This window comes from Orycteropus afer, unplaced genomic scaffold (genome assembly GCF_000298275.1).
Source record: "Orycteropus afer afer isolate SDZICR_OR568_19922 unplaced genomic scaffold, OryAfe1.0 scaffold00014, whole genome shotgun sequence".
Lineage (NCBI taxonomy): Eukaryota > Metazoa > Chordata > Mammalia > Tubulidentata > Orycteropodidae > Orycteropus > Orycteropus afer.
Window position 1 is genome coordinate 110,310 of NW_006921601.1, and position 14,129 is coordinate 124,438.

The 14,129-nt window shown below is 39.1% G+C and overlaps 1 pseudogene; it reads left to right on the top strand.

Moving 5' to 3' along the window:
- Positions 1 to 4,075, top strand: part of LOC103210108 — a 113,597-nt pseudogene extending 109,522 nt beyond the window's left edge.
- Positions 4,076 to 14,129: the final 10,054 nt, after the last annotated feature.

Sequence of the window (14,129 nt, forward strand, 5' to 3'; positions counted from 1 at the left end):
TACAACGTGCCCCTGCTGAGAGGCAAAAAGAGAGAAAGAGATAGAAAGAATATACCACTTCACATCTGGCTCGGTGTGTGTGTGAGAACATGGCTGAGTTTGACACCTTGTCCATAAGGAGTACAAGTGAACATACTCTATGCCAGAACTTGCAAAAGCCTGTGGGAAAGAGAAGGGGATATATATGAGCCTGACATGAGGCAAACTTAGTAGGTATGAGTTGAATGCGTTCCTAGAAAACAGAACCTGCAATGTCAATATACATGCTGTGGTTTCCCAATATGACCACTAGAGGGATACTTCAGCCAAGGATGGGCTTAAATTCTGAACACACAACTCTTCTGCCCCCAATCCCATCCAAGGCAAGAAAATGCATTTCTTCTTCCAGTACCAAACTGTCTTCTCTTGTTCCCTTCTCCTCTGTATTTCCCACCCAGCTCTAAAACCTGACAGCCAGTTTATTTCTCATCTCTTTATCTGAACATTGTCTCTTTCTAGTGCTTGTACAAAATAGATGTATCTACTTTCACATAAACCTATATAAACCCTTGAACCTGATGGTGAGAAAAGATACTTTTTTTTTTTTTTTTCCCCTCCACTTCCTCAGACTTTCACATGATAACTTCACAAGACATAGATTCTGCTCTGGGACTTTTGACTAATATGAATTGGCACCACTCTGTGAATGAGTTAATTTTGTACCCTAGATGCCTGGCTTGCCTCATCCTAGTCCCAACTCTAGTTAGCACTTGTGTGTTTACCACTGAGAATACACAATGACTAAGACATGATCTAAAGCCTTAAGGGGCTCACATGCTCTGGGAGAAACGGCAGTGTGTGGACATTTGCAACAGAGAAGTAAATGCAAAGATAAAATATTACTTAAGAAATTAAACCGGACTTAACCATTTAGAAAAAAAAAGTTCCTAGAGGAGTAGCCATGTAAATAGATACTTGTAAAGTACTGTATTAGGCAGGGAAAGAAGAAATAATGATATATTTTTATAAGCATTTCAGTAGCCACTGAAGTATTTCTAATAATGATGGATTAATCCTCTTGGAAGATGATGTGAAAAGACAAAATTTCATAGGCTATTGAGATTCTGGGTCACATCACTTGGTTCAATTCCAGCCATATAACATCAAGCAACTTATTCATTCTCTCCCTGCTTCACTTGCTCCAATAAAATATGTTAATATATATTATTATAAAAAATATTAATACACGATTAAAATGGATTTTAAAGAATCATGAAAAAATAATTCCTGAATAAATCAAAGAAGTTATCTGTCTCCTGAATTGACACAAACCATTGCACATTTACTTTCACAGGAAGCCTAGCACTCAGTGGAATGATTTTGACAGGAAATCTCTGCCTTAGATATGGGGAAGGGGCTGGGTTGATCTTCGGTTGACAAAGGGCTATTACAATACAAATGAATGTTATCACATTCTTGTCTAACACAAGCTATACTTGAGCCCTCCTCACACACTTGAGGTTTAACTTCTGAACTGAGTCAAGTATAACCATATACTGCTCATTGCAGTTTAGGCTCATTCATTTTTCTAGTATCATAGCATCAAAGATGTCATGCACAGTTGTCCTACAACAATCCCTCTTCCACAGCAGTCCCCTCCAACAGTCATGGACTAGCCCTACACCTTCCTGATACAGGATTCTGGGCAGGTAAGTAAGTGCTTGGGTTAAATCAGATGACCCCTGTGCATGCTCAACTCACTGGGTTAAAAGAGATGGCAAGTTCTGAGCTGCAACAAACAAACACAAAAGGTAAAACTAGTGTGAACTCATTCCTTAGCTGTCTTCATTTCTGCAGGTTCTCCTTGGTGATATATCACAGTGATTTCATGTGGCCACAGAACATTTACTCAAATCCTTATGTTGTCCATTTCCACAGATGTCACAAAAGTTCTGGTTCCTGTGGCTGCCTCCTCCAGTCATGTTTCTGATCACAGCCTCCACTTAAGTCCCCTTCTACCCCATCCTCATAGGCATCCTGGGCTTTAGGCTTCCCTTCTGCTGTCCTCACACTATCTCCATTGGAGGCAATGCCACTCTCCTGGCTGTCATCAGGAGGAGCCTTCTCAATATGAGCCAATGCACTTTTCCTCTCTGTGTTGGCCTATTAGAGCTGGAGCTTACCCTCATCACTGTCCGTGGCCATGGAGTCCTGTGGTTCAACATCTCAGAGATTAGCTTTGTGGTTTGTTTTCCTCATTTCTTCTTCCTGCATGGATTCCCCTTCATGAAATCTTCTGTGGTGTTGGCCATATTCTTGGACTGCTATTGAGCCTTCTGTCACCCCTTCCATTGTGCCTCCATCCTTACCAACAAGGTCATCAACAGAATAGGTCTAGCCATAATTTGCTGTTGTCTTCTGGCTGTTCTTCCTCCACTGTTCCTGCTGAAACAGCTTCTCTTTTGTTGCTCCCATCACCTCTCCCTGTCCTACTGCCTCTGTCAAGACGTGATTTATCTGGTAGGTGCTGACACCACTACTAGCAATTGGCGTGGATTTGTTCTGGTTCTGCTCATTGTTACACTGGACCCTCTACTCATTGTGCTCTCCTATGCACGCATCCTGAGAAGTGTCCTGAAAATTGGCTCTCAGATTTAGAGACTCTGTGCCTTCCATAACTGCTTGTCCCACATTCTGACTATTCTGGTCCTCTATGTGCCTGAGGTGGGAGTGTCCATGATTCACCATTTTGCCAAGTATGCTCCTCCATCTCTCCATACCATTATGGCCAGCATGTATCTACTAGTGCCTCCTATGAAAAACTCCATTATCTACAGTGTGAAAATTAAACAGATCTGTCAAGGGATTTTTTTTTTTTTTTTGCCTCTTCTATCATGGAAATACGTAATAGAGTGTTGGAGAAGTGAGTCTTTTATACCACCCTTAAAAAAAAAAACATGGGAATCAAAAAGTTAAAATATTAACTTTTGTTAATATCATGTCCAGTCACGTATGAATCACACAGCATGGATGGAAGTTAAATACATTGTCATGTGTGTTGATTTTTCAATTTATACCAAGTCAATCCACTTGTACACCATGTAGCTGCTTCATTTATAATGAGATTTTTGCCTATCAACCCCCTAAATGTTATAATTCTCATCATCTTAAAAAAAAATCTTTGTTTTCATTCACTCATCAAATTTCTCTTCTTAATTCTACTTGACCAATAACTGTTCTTAACTATGGATTACCATTAGTTTATGGCATTCTTCATTGTGACCATGGCATTCTATTCCAGACCTGGGTTTCACTAGTTCTGGTTTCATCATCTTTTGTCTTTTCTGAATCACCTATTTTGATTAAGTCTCATCTCTCTGGATCATTTGGATTATGATATGATTAATGCCCCATTTTTTGGCTTTGGTGAGGCAGGATCAGCCATCTACATTTTCCTCTAAGTACAGTTATTCATTTTCCTTGGTCCCTGATGGAAACAACTGTAATTAGGAACAATTTCTTGTCATATTTTTGGTGTATCATAAGTGGTGAGCGAAATATTACTTGAGAGCCAAGTATTTTCTCCAATTTCTGTATTTCCTATTGTGTTTATTACAGATCTAAAATTAAGAATTGTAATGTTTCATCTACTATTCTGGATACTTACATTATATACTGATATAAAATCCAAACTTCCTTTTAGAGAGCTACAGCAACTTAGGAGGACCCTGGTTCCTAGTTAAGGGGTCATAGCATTATATCATTTCAGCAAACCTAGTCCAAACCCTACAGGGATGTTTGCTCTGGCCTCTTATATATTTATTTTCATGTTCCAATTGTAATTCACATCTTTAAAAGCATCTTCCCTGGCCATTATACACAAAGTAGTCTACTTGCCTCCTTATCTCTATCATTATTCTCTGACACAACAATATATTTCCTTCTTGACACAAGTGTACTTGTTATGTTTTTACATGATTGTCCATTTTCTGTCTTCTCCTTTGACTCTAGATATCTGAAACTATTTCCTTACACTTAAACCATTTCTCTTTACTTTTAAGCTTGGCTGAAGCATCTTAACTATACTAAGTACTAACATTTTTTTAGTACAGGTCAATTATTTCAGTTTTTACTTTTTCACATTGGGTGAGTATATGTGTCTCATACTCTAAGATTGTGTGACGTAAAGTGCTGGCCATGGCTTCATGCAGACGGCTGTACTTTGCATTTTGAAAACTGCTTCTTCCTTTTGGACCTGTCTGATACGTTTCTATTTTCTACTTCAGAGCTCTTGTAGAAGGTAGTCATAATTTCCACAATCTAGATCCCGTGAGTAACCAATCTATTCCATATTATCTCTTAATTATCATTAATTATCATTAAGATATGACAGATCATTGCATCCCATTCTAGCACATTGCATCTAATTCTATGTGATTCCAGGATAGCCAGGATAGTGGTATTCCCATTCTAACAGTGGAATACAGAACTCCAGTAGCTTCTAAATATACAAATCATTACAACCTATTTACACCACAGAAGAAAGAGGGAAAGAGAATATTTGTGTAGATTTATCCCATCCTGCCATTTTCTCTCAAAAGGGAATGTTGCAGGCGTGCAGTGTGTAGGAACAAAGCTTTAAATTATCCCTAAATTAATGACAAATAAATATGAGAATGATTGTATCAGTTAGGAATTGTTTTGCTGCAAGAAATGGAAACTGATTCCCACTATTTTAAGGAAAATATGGTTGGAGAACTTGGTAAGAATATATTAGAGGAATACTGCCCGTCACAGAATTTACAAAAGGATTAGACTTTGATAGTCAGCAGGGATCCTGACAGTTCAAAGACAAGAATCAGGAATTCAACCAACTTTTTAATCAGAAACAGGGTGAAAGGGAGTAGTGCCTAAGGCAAATGACTGCTAAATTGAAGGCTGGTGCTTCAAACCCGCGAGCCACTCCTTGGAAGGAAAGTTGGGCACTCTACTTCCAAAGTAATACTGCCTTGGAAACCCAAAGAGGGGTCGTTATGAGTTGGCTCTGTGTCCACGGCAGTGCTTTGCACTGCGTTGCAGGCTGATAGGCCCATCCAGCAGAACATTTGGAATCCTCTTACTTAGAATATCGTTATGACCACTGTGATAAACTGATATTACCTTCTATTTCCCCACCACTCTTCAATATTAGAAGTCTGAAGTAGACATCCTAATTTGTTTTGGGTTACATTGTTGAACTCTGAATGCAAGACTTGGAGAGAACAAGAATCTGACCACTCTGACTTCTCCATTGGGAACTGGGACTTCTCTATTAACAAAACTACAAATAACAAACAAAGTGGAAGGGCGAATTAGATTCTAAATTGCAACCCTAAACTTCATGATCCTGTTTGCTACAGAAACCACCTTCCACTATAGATTTCAGTTAACTGTGAAGTTGCTTGGAAAATTTTTTTCTTTTTCAAAAAACCTTGCTCTTGGATATATTCAAGACATTATTTATTGCTTCCATTTTGTGAGCTTTATGTTCTTTCATAAGTGGATGAATTCGATATGCAGATGTCAGCTTCTAAAGCAGATGCTAACCAATATGGATTAAAAATGTAAGAGATTCGTTGGAATGAACACCCTATGAAAGATAATGGAGAACAGGTACGGTAGGAGACAGGGAAACCTTCATACTGAGATGCCTGTCTGACACCTATGAAGGGAATGAGAGGATGAAGGGAGACTGAGTGGGAAGAACTTCAAATTTCAATCCACCTCTGAGATTGCACTAAAGCATGAGGTCCAAGACAAAGATTGCTCATTAGAAGAGTCACATAACCTCTAAGGGGTAGCAAAATAGTTAGCATCTCAGAGTTTTATATTCTTTAGGCGTTTACTGTTTTTCTATTTAATTTTCCTCAGTCATAAAGACACAATTACTGGCTGACACTAAATGGTTTGTGAGAAGGATATACCTGAAATAGTAAGAATAGACACAACATAGTCCACAAAGATAATGTTCTACATCCTACTTCAGTGAGTAGCGACTGGGGTCTTAAAAGCTTGTGAGCAGCTGTCTAAAGTGCAACTGTTCACTTCTCCCCTTCTAGAGCCAAAAAATGTGGGGAACATAAAAGAAACATGGAAATAATCAGTCCAAAGGACTGATGGACCATGTGAACTTCAGCCTTCATGAACCTGTGACCAGAAGAACTAGATGGCTCCTGGCTACCACTACTAATGGCTCTGAAAGGATTCATATTAGACGGTGTCCAGGATAAAGTGGAAGAAAAATGTGGAACAAAACTGAAAATGATGAAAAGACCAGTCTCACTAGCCAGATAGACAGTGGTGGAACCCCCAGAACTGTGGCCCTTGGTCACCCTTCAGACCTGGAACTTCACTTACTCTTACAGCTGATTTTTTCAGTCCAATAATAGACAAGTATAAAGGGTGAACAATATCTCTAAGAAGGTAGACACTCAGAATAGTCAACGTTTGAGATCAAAAGATCTGCATTTGCCCAGGGGCAAAGTTCAGAAGGGAGGAAGGGTTAAGAGAGAAGGAAGAATGGAATTGAGAAACCCAGGGAGGATGTAGGAGTGATGTTACATTAAGGGGGGTTGAAGTCAATGACATGAAACAAAGTGTGTGTGAATTGTGAAATGTGAAACTGATTTGTTCTGTAAACTTTCATCCACGTCACAATAAAAAGTTAAAAAAGAAAAGGGGGAGGAGGAGTTGTTTACAGAGCCAGGGACTCATTGGGGCCACCCCAGAGGAAGGTATGAAAAAGGACCTGTTGATGTGAAATGAGCTTTGGAGGCAGGATTCCAACATCTCTTTTTCATCTTCTGTCCACCGTACTGCTTCTTCACAGGGAAGTTGTGAGAATGCAATGCCAGTTTTTATGGAGGAATATCTTACATGCATTGGTTAAGTGACTTTGCAAGGTGACATGTGTGTATGTGAGAGCTTCTTGTCCTCCTAAGGCACACTGAGACTTGAGAGACTGGCCCAATGAGCAGGCCTCTCTCCTAGTTCATTCACTGCAGGGAGGTGTTGTGTGGAAAGCTAGGGAGGGGAATAGTTGGAAGCCACAAGGCATGTGCCCAAGAGATAATATGACAAGTTACGGGAGTGGCTGAAATTCTAGGTCTGTTGTCAGTCGCTCAGATAACACTCCTCACTTCCCTCTCCCAACCCTCATGCACAGGGACTCCTGCTTGGGGTTGGATGGGAGTCAGTTATTGGTGAGAAACTATTTTCCTGAATCTCAAATTCTACCTTAAAACGTTTGGGTCTCTGGGGAACACCTTAATTTTCCTTCTTTTTAAATATCCTACCCACAGATGTACATACCTTCCCTAGAAGTCCTTTTCTGATCCTCATTTCCCTCTCTGATTCTACTTCTTTTGTCTCCTACCCTTACGTCAACATTTTCCTGCCCCTTAACTTGTCACTTAGAGCTTGCTCCATTTTCTTGCCCACTTGGGCTCATCTCTAAATCATCTAATCCTTAGCAAAAAGATGAACAGGCAATGCATGCCTCATAGGAACTGTTGAATCATCAACTGGCCCACAAACCTGCTGATTGTCTGGCTGCTCTACAGGGTGATTGATTGGTTCTATGTCTCCCTCTAACTAGCACCTTAGCAGTACTACAACTTGTGTGATGCCCAGAGCTGGTGAGAAAGCTGACCCATTCCTATCTAGCACACATTCATGGCTTGTCACAATCAGACCCCTCAGAATCCCAGAGAAACAGGCAGAGATCCTCTAAGAACAGTAAGGGACAAAAACCCCACCCTGTCACCAAGATAGCATGTAGTGATCGTCTCTGATGTTCGAGGGAGTGTGGGATCAAGTGAAGGTGATACTTGTATCTTAAGGCCTGTTCTACAAAGGTTATTTCAAGAAAGAAAAAGTACTTTATAATTTGAATATATCTGGTCAGGCTGAATGCTATCAGGTGTGTTTTACTGCAGTGCTACATTGCATCAGATCCTTAACACACCTGTAATGGTGTGAGGCAGATATACAATGGTACATCCAGAGTCTTGTCAGGGTACCCAGATTACATGTATCACTCATTCATGCTTTTGTATATTTGAAAATTCTTTGTGGGAAGACCTTCTTGGTGGGTGGTATTATATTCACTCAAGTGCATAGAGGGAGGATTAGTGGCTGACTAGTAAGTTAAAATATTTTAGACTGTCCTTATATATCCATCTTTATTTCTATATTCAAATGAATTTCTTCACAGTACCTATCATGTAATTGGTTTATCCCTCCTCCTATATTTGAGAACATCCTGTAAGATTGGGACCAACTTAATGTTTTGCCTTTGGCATCACTGTGTGCTCCAATTTCATGGTTTCTACATTTTGCAAACACCAATGGCATTCTAATAAGTCTGCTCAGAAGGAACTGAGTTTTTGCTGAGTGACCATCTACTCTTCAAGTTCACTACAAGCTTCCATTAAATTCTGAGTTTATAAATATTTCATTTTAAACACTGTACCTAGTTTCATGGTCTAAAAGTCACAGAACTCATCACCAAACATGAGTTATTTAACAGCCACAGTAGATGACCACTTCAATTCAAAATGCTACAAGCACTATTACAATTACACTTGGTTTTATCAAGGGTCTCGTATTTGCCCAACACCTAGTCAAGGATCAGAAGTAGTAGCACTAGCTAGAACAATTCATTTGTATGTAGTCTCTTGCTCCATATTTTTTTCTCCTTTTCTTCCTTTCCTATTTGGCTATCAGCAGCTTCTTAGAAAAATATGGTATCACAATAATTGAAAACAATTTACTAAAATCAATTTTTCATTAAAAAAAACAAACCCACTGCCTTTGAGTCAATTCTCACTCATAGTGATTCTATTGGACAAAGTAGAACTGCCTCCTAGAATTCCCAAAACTGTAAACCTTTACAAAGCCAGACTGCCACAACTTTCTCCTACAGAGTGGCACGTGAAAGAGTTTGAACCACCAATCATTCAGCTAGCAGTTGAGCGGTCTAACTGCTGCTAACTACATTAAAATGAAGTTAACCAATGGAAGCCTAGTAAAGTTGAAGAAGATGTCCTGTAAGATTGATTTTACTATATTCAGAATATTTGCCGAGGAAGGAAGGGGTGAGGCCTATACAAAAGGGATTTTGATTACTCCTTTTGCAGAGTGTCTTGTCACATAGTGGATGAGCAGACAGCTTAGAGTGATGTCTCAGAGTTCACAAAGTCAGAGATATCCAGAGAAAAATAGGATGATGCAGGAATAAAATATAACCCTGAGCAAGTCAGTTAAACTCTTTCACTATTCTGTACATAAATGAGACAAGTTAAACAAGTTAAACGCTATATTATTCTGTACATAAATGAGACAATTAAACTTGCCTTGCCCAGTAAGTACTAAATTTAATACTAGGAAATGGACTTTGTAAGTGAGCTTTTGATTTTTTTATTTCAGTCTGTTTGGTATGAGCAGAGCAGGGTTATTTACACTCTTATGTGTTGAATAATTCCAATTTGCTCAAGATTCTTAGAGAAGCAATTAAGAATAATGATGTTTTAAGGAGGCTGGGGACCAGTGACAGAAATGAATACCTAGAATCTAGTGAAAGGTGATTGGTGTCTAGGTAGGATAGGGGGAAAGTAAGGAAAACAGAACACTTCAGTAAGAATAGACCACATTGATTAGAGCCTGAATTCCTGGGCTTATGGAGCTGAGGATGGGGAAATTCTGCTGTATTCATAGGGTCTAGAAAAGGAGAAATAAGATGTAAAAACTACTTTGCTTTGGCAGATGTAGCTTGGGTTGTATATTTGCACAACTCCAGTCAGTACTATTTGCCTTACCATGCTGGGGCAGCTTTGTGGGGCCAGAAAGGGAAAGCAAAGCTAGGAATCATATTTACTTTCTATCATACAACAATGGTCTGTTGTTAAAAATCATAATGGTTTTCAAAATATAATGCCCCTAAAAACCTTGTTTTAAAAAGGCTCTCACAAAGTCAAAATGTGCAAAGTCCTATTCTTCCACCTCTTTAAGAAGATTCTAGAAATTAAAGTCTTCTCAGTAGATTATGTAAGACCAACCTTATATTCTCTTTCTGTGTTTACAATACTTTATCAGTTTATCAGTGCTTTTTCAATCAAAGCAATTACCTACTTTGTGTAGCTGAGTGATGATGATATGTGTGTGAAGGTGGATTGCTGAAGAAACAATTAATTGGTGATTATAGCCATGTACTCAATGCCATCATTTTAAGGGAAGACCCATACTTCTAAGACTATTATCTCATGACTTTGAAAATTGTAGCCACTAGCTCATAGACATACATCTTTGGGGACCCTTTGAAATCTTGTATTAATAAACAATTACTTCCCTGAAGTGTGATCCAAAAATTGGAGAGTTTAAGAAGACACCCTCAGCCTTCTTCTTCTTTTAGTGTCTTTTCATGGGAGACATTACCAAGATACTTACTTAACAATCAACTTTACTGATACATGATATCCTGTAGACTGGATTTAATCGCCACATTCTTATTATAAGACCCATTATATAATGATTATATTTTTCTAAATCAATGAATTGACCAAATGGCCAAGAGTTTCCCTAAATTCCTGATCGTCTTACTAGTGAATATTGTCTGTGAATGGCCTTCAGTCTGAAATACCCAGCTGTATTTTCATTTGGGTAGCATTCCCTGTTGGTGAAAATTGTGACCTACAATTTCCCCCACAAACCCCAGTCCAACACCACATTCACAATCACTCACTGTCCCAGCAGTGTTTGAAATTCTCAAAATATGTAGGACTTAGACCTCAATAGGGAGAGCTCTGGTGGCATAGTGCCTAAGGCATTTGACTGCCAATCAGAAGCCTAGTGGTTCAAACCCACCAGCCACTCCCTGGAATCTACTCCGGCAGTAATACTGCCTCGAAACCAAAGAGTGGTTGCTATGAGTCGTATCCAACTCAACGGCATTGAGTCTGGTTTTGGTGTTTTGGTAGACCTGAACACAGAGAAGGGAATGAAGTTCTTTCCTGTGTTCAAGTTAGCAGTATTTGCACTTATTGTTGTTGTTGTTGTTGTTATGTGCCGTCGAGTCGGCCCCGACTCATAGCGACCCCTCCTTGGGTTTCCGAGGCAGTATCACTACGGAAGTAGGATTGCCCAACCTTCCTTCCGAGGAGTGGCTGGTGGGTTTGAACCGCCAGCCTTCTGGTTAGCAGTCAAGTGCTTTAGCCACTATGCTACCAGAGCTCCTATTTTGCACTTATTACCTGCTGTATAATGTGCTTGCTTCTAGGAACATGCATTAATTTTAACATAGTCTCTAATGTCAAATTCCTCAAAGTCTGCCTCTATCTTAATCTGAGTCCAGCCTATCTGCAAGTTTTTTTTTTTTTTTTTTTTTTTCCCTCTTGGTATATGTCATTACATTTTCTCCTTTTCTCAACAAATGCCTGGGGGAACGTATGGGGCAGAGTGGAAGTATGATCAAACAGCTTAAGAAAACAAAGGAAAGATAATCCACCCCAGAGTCATGAACTATCCATGAAATACCTTTCTCTATCCCTATGAGCATTCAACCTTATTCTTCCCAAAATATGTTCTCCTAGTGGAGAAAGTGAGACAAATTTAGATTTTTGTCTACATCCAAGAATCAGCAGGAAGAAATTTTTCAGAAACCAAATCCTGAAGATTTTGGGGAACTTTTGAAACTTCTTCTTGCTCTCCATCACCTCTTGAATGACCTTTACTGCCTTTCTTGTCCTTGAATTATGATAAATCAGCCCTCCAAAGCCCTTCTTCCCTGCTGTACCTATTGTCTATACTGACACTTCCAGGACAAGGCACAGTGGAGCAACTCACTGATGTGCTTCTCAGTCTTCTTTTTCTTGTTGGTGCCATGAATGTGACACTGGAACTCTGCACCTGGCCAAAACCTTGGTTCCAACATCACTTCTTTAAAGAATACCCAGAAGTGAAAAAAAAAAAAAAAAAAAAAAAGTGGGCATTTGTTTCAGAAGCTCCTCCTCAAGGGTTATTTCTGCTCCTTCCTCCCTCTTGCTTCTCCCAGGCTTCATGGCAGTCCCCCAGGGTTTCTTCCTGTATACTGGTTTGGCCTTTAGCCTTGTCACCAAGAAGGTGGTTAATTTTAAGCATTACATCAAAATAGGCAGGAAAATAGAGTGGAGGATAGGAGAATGGCCTTTTGGAGAACTCACAGGACATTATTTCTAAAGTGAGGCATAGATGGATGTGAAGAGTTGAGTAGGACATTACAGCTTATCTATTAGGAAAATTTTCTCCCAATATAGCCCATATTATTCCTATTCTTGAGACATTCAGCTGGGGCCATTATGATCTCAGACCTCTTTTCTATTTCATAAGATTCAGCTCAATGAATCAGAAGACATGGAACTTCTCAGTCTTTTCTTTCCCCTCCTGAGGGCTTTCTCTGATCCTTCCATCCCATCTCTGTAAGACAAAGCAGGAGGGCAAGAAGAGAAAGGAGAAACTTTGGGGATATTGATCAATTGTATACATTTGCAGACATTGCATACTGTTATCCTGGTCCCCTTTTTATTAGTCTCATATTCCAGGACACGGTATCGTTTAGAAGGCATTACAATGCATTATAACAGAGACACTCAGTGGGTATGCATAGTCAGAGACACAGAAAGAAGAATACAAAGACACATAGCAGCACGCTGTCAGTTTAAATCTCATTCATTTTAATCAACAGTTTCTATTTCGTTAAAGATCAATTATGTGGCATTAGCAAATAAAACTTACTTGATCTTCACATTCACGGAGCATGGAGCTAGAAGCTATGAAAATAAAAAAGCAATTCCATATAGACACAGCCAAATTGAGTGAAAGCACAAAAACAAAAATAGAAAACAGTCCCTTGGGCTGATCAGATACCAATCATTTATTAACATGGAAAGTCCTCTAAACATTAGTTTTCAAGTTTATTTTCTCCATGTTTCCCTAAATCCCAGGAGTTCTGCAAAATACCTTCTTTCTGTGACTAAGAGTATATGCAACTGTCAGAGGCCACTTTGATTGTCAGTGTGATAAAGTCCAGGGGACAGGGGCTATCTATATTAAGAGCAGTGACTTATATTGAGTCATAATATCTGTAATTCTAGCATTTCATACCATTTCTTCAGCTCATAGAAATATATTTCTTGATTAAATTGAAAATCTGTCATTTGAGTCATAGATATTGGCTCTTCAATTGACCATATCACCAGGTCCCCTTCCTCTCCTCCCATGTCTAGGATGTGACTAAACCTTGATAGATACTTGTAGACAGAAAATGTCTGTGTCTCTTAGTCATGAGAATTGACTCTTTCCTCTCCCTTTATCACTAAATCTCCACACATTTGTACATGTTATTCTCAACTCTAGGCTTATCTATGACATATTTCCAAATTGGGCCTCAAATATCTCTTTCCTATCTGAAAATATATCTCTCTTAGGCAGTATCTGGGAATAATTCATCATGACATTGTCATCTGGATAACGAATGATTTTTCCATTATTATTATTATTTAATATTTATCAAAAATTTTAACTGACCCAACTTTTTATAGATATATGTATACTTTTCCAGAGATACCATCTTGAATTGAGGACAGAGGCATAATGCATAAAGCATTTGACTACTAACCAGAAGGTTGGCGGTTCAAACCCACCAGCCACTCCTCAGAAGGAAGGTTGGGCAGTCTACTTCCATAGTGATACTTCCTCAGAAACCCAAGGAGGGGTCACTAAATTAGTTGGATCCAACTCGATGGCAGTGAGTTTGGGTTTGGTTTGGAAGGATTATTACTTCACTGAGTACATATTTTCAGAAATAGCAACCAGTGTCACATAAATGATGAAGCAGAATGCATGCCTGAGGTCAGGAACATCTTACTGCCTAGGTGTATCAGGGCCTGTATATGCAGATCATATTGAGAAAACAATAGGCTTTGGCTCAAATACTCTTAACCCATGGCATAAACCAGAGGGTGTTATAAGTTCCCAAAACAAGGTAAGTTGGGAAAACAGTAAACATCATTTGGGCTCTTGAGATATGCATTTAAATTATTACACTTATGTATGTGTATATATATATATATATATAT